Below are 5,669 nucleotides of genomic sequence, written 5' to 3'. Positions count from 1 at the left end.
CATAGAGCAAACAGAGCAGAGGCGGGACTGTTTTTGCAAAGTGACTGACAGCACCTTCAACCAATAAAAAGATAGCTTTTCCAGGATGTACTATAGGGGAGCAAGGAGGGTGAGACCTGGCAAAGCTCAGTCTGCACGGAGCTAACCCAGCATTTAGCTTTTCAGTTAGTCATCGCATTTACAAAGTATTAGGCGGCGCTTTGCAGAGAAAATTCATTGCTAGAGCCCTTTGTGGGAAGTTGCACTACCATATGACTGTCACACCCCTCTTCATACGCTTCTTACACTACTTTTCAGGAAACGATCACCTTCTCTCTCAAATCTGTGAAGTATACATTTCCCCATACATTTTAGGTGCTTAGCCAGTTTCTTAAAAATGCAGGAACTTACCTATATTTCCAGATGTGTTCTAGGTCACAGTTCTCTGTTAAATGCAAACTTTCCATCTATGGAGATGACTTGAGAGGGGTGTTGATGACCCTCTGGCTTTGGAGTCAGGAGCTGTTGAAGGCATGCCCAATGGGATGGCTCCCAGAGCTTCTATTGTGACAGCCAGGCAAGCTCTCCCTTCCGTGCTGGTTTTCTGCAGAACAGGGACACAGCAGTGCTTAAGGAATTGCCGCAGAGGGGGAGGGGTGAGGGATCCGAGCTCAGGACAATGCCGCGTGCTTGAAGATGTCAGGACAAAATCCAGTATTTTCTATGCTGCTGTATGTTGAATAAAAATAATTCTGGTGAAGATAAAATTAAATGAAATGACAGACAAAGCCTCCTGCCTTGAGTAAATAAAAAGTGGCTGTATTATTCCACGAAAAGTCTACAAAACAAAATCCAGAAAGGATTTACATTTGCATTTAAAATACACATAATGAAGTTCCGTACATAACACCGAATGTCTTCCAAAGCGAAGCGCAGGCGTTTTTTTGCCACTTCAGGACCTTGATACTTCTAATGGGAAAACATTGGTAGTAGAAAGGGGCTATCTTTAACTTTTAAAAACTTTTGTTTGATGTGTGTGGGTGTTCTGCCTGCATGTATGACTGTACACCAAATGTGTGCAGTGTCTGCCCCCAGAGGTCAGAAGAGGGCCTCAGATCCCCTGAAACCGGAGTTACACATGGTTCCTAGCCACCATGCCAGTGCTGGGAATCCAACCTGGGTCCTCTGGAAAAGCAACCAGTGCCCTTAACCACTGAACCATCTCTCCAGCCTGAGAAAGGGTTGTCTCTAAAGAACGTTCAGAGAAGTCTTGAGGGATGCTGGGGACTTGTTTGATGACATTCTTGTCTTCTTTGTGGGCTGTCTCCTATTCACATGGCTCCAGGCATCCCTTCAAAAAAACAACAAAAGAAAAAGAAGCAAAGTAGCAGGGGAGGTGGGAAAACACAGAGATAGGGGGAGAGGCTGGGATGAGAGCTGAACAATAAGCTGGGAGAGCTGGCCCACATCTGCTATTGCACACATCCAGCTTGGGATGTGGAAAGCAAGAAAGCCCAAAGTCTGCCAGGTGGTGGTGGCACCTCAGGAGGCAGAAGCAGGAGAATCTCTGTGAGTTCTAGGCCATCCTGGTCTACAAAGTGAGTTCCAGGACAGCCAGAGCTGTCTCAAAACAAAAACAAAAACAAAAACAAAAACAAAAGATAAATGATAAAAAGAACAAAAGTTCAACCTTGGTTACACCAGGGCAATGTGAGACGCTGCCTCAATAGCTGTAGTAATGAGTTCTGTACAGTTTTTCCTGCCCTGATTCTTTTCTGCTTCCTCTCATAATGCTGTTCTGCCTTTTCTTCCATGTTCCCACTTCCACTCTTCACCTCTTTTTATCTACTTGATCTTTTTCCTGATTCTCTAGAATTCCAAGTTCTAAGTGTTATGAATATTCCCAAGAATCTCTCCGCCAACGCAAAATAATTCCAACCAGACCAGATTAGACTGAATTAAAAATGCCCACATTTAATAAGTGCAGCACTCCTGGGTGGACTGGGACAGCATGGCGGTGAGAGGAGTCCACGCAAACCCCACAGACCACGTGTTCCTTCTCTGGGCGGCCACCTAAATACCCTGTGGGAGTGGTCCTGACCCTCCCCAGGGAGGGGTCAGCAGGCATTGGAGTCTGGACCAAGGCCACTCCCAGGCCAGGGGCTAGGGTGATGCTTCCAATTGCTAAGGCAGGTTTGAGAGCAGGAATTTAGTCTTCAATAGCATTGACAAATAAGCTGTACAATATCCAGTTAAACTGGAATCTGAGAAGAAAAAAAAAAACAAATAATTTTAATATGTGTGCCCCACGTGATATTTAAGACATAGGACATTGGGCTGAAAAGAGGGCCAATTGGTAAATTGCTTGCTATGCAACTTTAAGACCCAGGTTAGATTTGGAGAACCTGTGTATAAAAACTAGGCCCAGAAGATCACAACTGCAATCTTGGTGCTGGGGAAGCCTGCTGGCCAGCATAGTCTACCCTGCAAGTCCAAGGTCAGTGAGAAACCCTATCTCCAAAATCAAGGTGAGTATCACCCTGAGGAATAGGAGTTGATTTTTGGCACACACACACACACAGATATAGTATATAAAAGTCATGATTATTTATCAGAAAACTACATTTTATTGACTAGTCTACATATGTAACAGTTAAATGGCAACCCTGGCCCCGGGAGTTCCCTGTTACTTAACCCTTCATGTTTGTACAGTTTATTGGATTTTTCTGGGATTTGAGTTCTATCTCTGTAGGTGTAGGTGGGGTGAGGAGTCTCTGTTCCTATCTTTGACAGAGATGCTGCTGGCTCTAGGACTTCCCTTCAAGTTAGCAAGACTCTAGAACAGCCATAGTTCTGTAAGGGCAATACATGGAGCTTAAACTCTCTGGTGGTTACAGTAAAGAAGAAAAAATAATGCAAAATTAACTTTAATAATTAACTTGATATATCTAAAATACTACAGTTTTTAATTTTGAGAATTTACATATATAACAGTTCTCAATTCAAACTCAACAGATTCAAGGTGTTGAGTATCTAACTACCCTTCACTTGTAGCCACTATATTGGAGACATAGAACATCTACCACTGTCAAAAGAATTCTTTGAAGTCTTCTATGGTATCAATGACACTGTCTGCTCCTGGGAACCTATGTGGGGAGGAAGCATGATCCCAAGACCATCTCCTGTTGTGACGGGTCTGGTTGTATGAGTGCAGAGGAACTACAGTAGTTTAATAGTATGAATACACATAGTAGTATGAATCAGTCATAAACTATGCTTGGGGATCATTCAAGCCTACACGCCCAAAATTGCTAGTTTTAATCAAGTATTATGTGTCTTGATGTTCCTAAAATTCTACCATATCACTCCTTTTGTTTGAGATTATCTTCCTACATGGTTAAGAATATTAAAAGCAGAATGATTAATACCCAGTAGGTTTCACACATTTCAAAATAGAAGTCACACTCAAGATGTGATTGTCTGAGAATAGCTCATCTTGTGACTTTGCAGGAGAAAAACAGTGGAACATTGTTAATTGGATTATCTTACAGGCTGAACACACTAGGGAATGGCTTTGCCTCACATTATCCCAGCCTTGTAGATTGACTGGGAATTTTTGTCAAGAGCGTGGAAAGCCTGAGATTTTACCACTTGCAGCTGACAAATCAGTCTTCCCGTTTCAGAAATGGTGGCAGACAATGGGACCCCTGGGTGAAAAACAGACTTCATGACTCATCACCCAACAGCTCGATGAACATCACTGTACTTGTGTCTGTGTCCTTGCAACTCCATGATCATCACTGTACCCGTGCTCTTGTCTTAGCAACTCCATGAACATCACTGTACCTGTGTCCATGTCCTAGCAACTCTGTGAACATCACTGTACCTGTGTCAGTGTTTTAGCAACTCCATGAACATCACTGTACCCGTGTTCATGTCCTAGCAACTCCATGAACATCACTGCACCTGTGTCCGTGTCCTAGCAACTCCACGAACATCACTGTACCTCTGTCCGTATCCTAGCAATTCCATGAACATCACTGTACTTGTGTCCATTTCCTAACAGAACAGACTTGGGAGCCAGGACCTATTGGAGGAAGTGAGTCACTGGGCATCTGTTGTCAAAGGATATATTATAGCTCAGACTCTCTTTCTCTCTCTCTGACACACACACAATCTTGCTCTCTCTGTCTCTGTCTCTGTCTCTCTCTCTTCCACTCTGCTATGAGATGAGCTGTCTCCTCTGCCATTTGTCCCACTGCTGTGGAGGTCTGCCTCACCAGAGGCCTATGACAACACAGCCAATCAATCATGCCTGCAACTTCTGAGACCACAAGCCAAAAAGAAACCTTCCTTGCCTCTCGTACTTGTGTGTTGTCATGGTGATGAGAACCTGACTAACCCAAGGGGACCCGAGAACACATAGTGTTTAGGAAACCCAAGCCTTTAATTCCAGAAGAAGAGTGTTCCTGTTTTCAAGGCTATAAACAAACCTGCCATTGGCTTTAAAGGGAGGTGTGTTTTCATGCTTCAGCACTATTCATTGTGAAAACAGAAGGGAAAATATTTCCAGAACAAAGAAAAGCAAGAGGCTCACAACACACACAGAAAATGTAGAAGCATGTAGAAAATTTTTCCCTCAACAATGTCCAGAAAGAATAGGAAGTTGAACAGCTTTGTTTAATTTTCTGCCTTGTTATATATTGCTAAATTAATGTTACCTGTAATTTTGAATATCAAAAATTCATCTTTCATATTCATATATAAAACTAGGTTCACAATGGAAAAGCATCTAACTTAATTTGGGAAGCATATAGTAACAGAAACCAATATTTACCAATGCTTTCAGATAAAAAGAAACCCACCAGTCCAAATAGTAAATGAATGATAATGGTCTTTGCACAGTGACTCAAAATCCAAATCTAACTACACTCTACAAAGCCCAGGATAGCCCTTGCTGCTCTCTCCTTCACCATGTTAGCTACTTCCCTTGACCATGTTGTGGGCACACAGACTGCCCTCAGCTGCTTAACACCCATAACAGGTCACATGAGCTTCCTCTGTGGGGTATGAAGGCCGAGAGAACAGCTCCCAGCCCCTACCAGAGCTCCAAAAGAGAAATGCTTCTCAGGAGTGGGGACTGAAAGATTTTTATAATAACCTCACACAGTATCTAAGGGTCATTTTCTTTATTTCTTCTATAAGTCTGATTCTCTTGTACTGTCTATAATTTCATAGCTCTAAGTTTCTGTCCCAATTCTCACATTTCTTTTTTTTCTACATTCTATGTTCTTATTCCTCTACACTTTACATTCTTATTCTTCCAACCTTATTTCTTCTGCCAATACAAATTCCCAAGCATGCATGCATATATATATATATATATATATATATATATATATATATATATATATATATATTGAATACACACACATGTATATTAGCAACTTGTTAGTAATAAAAAACTACAAGGAAAATTCTCAGGGACACAGGTATTCTTTGAAGATCCATAGCAAACTTATCAACTAGTTTGCAGCCAACCACAGCTGCAGATGTGGGGAGGTAACAGCTATCTCTTAAAGGGGCTGCTAAGGTTACAAAGGGAGAAAGCTAGACTATTGAGAGAGCTAAGGAAAAGACAAAGAATATGTGCATTATTTTACAATTCTAAAGTGTGATTAATAATATCT

The sequence above is a fragment of the Chionomys nivalis genome, chromosome 15, assembly GCF_950005125.1.
Source record: "Chionomys nivalis chromosome 15, mChiNiv1.1, whole genome shotgun sequence".
Taxonomy (NCBI): domain Eukaryota; kingdom Metazoa; phylum Chordata; class Mammalia; order Rodentia; family Cricetidae; genus Chionomys; species Chionomys nivalis.
This window is presented reverse-complemented; position numbering follows the sequence as displayed.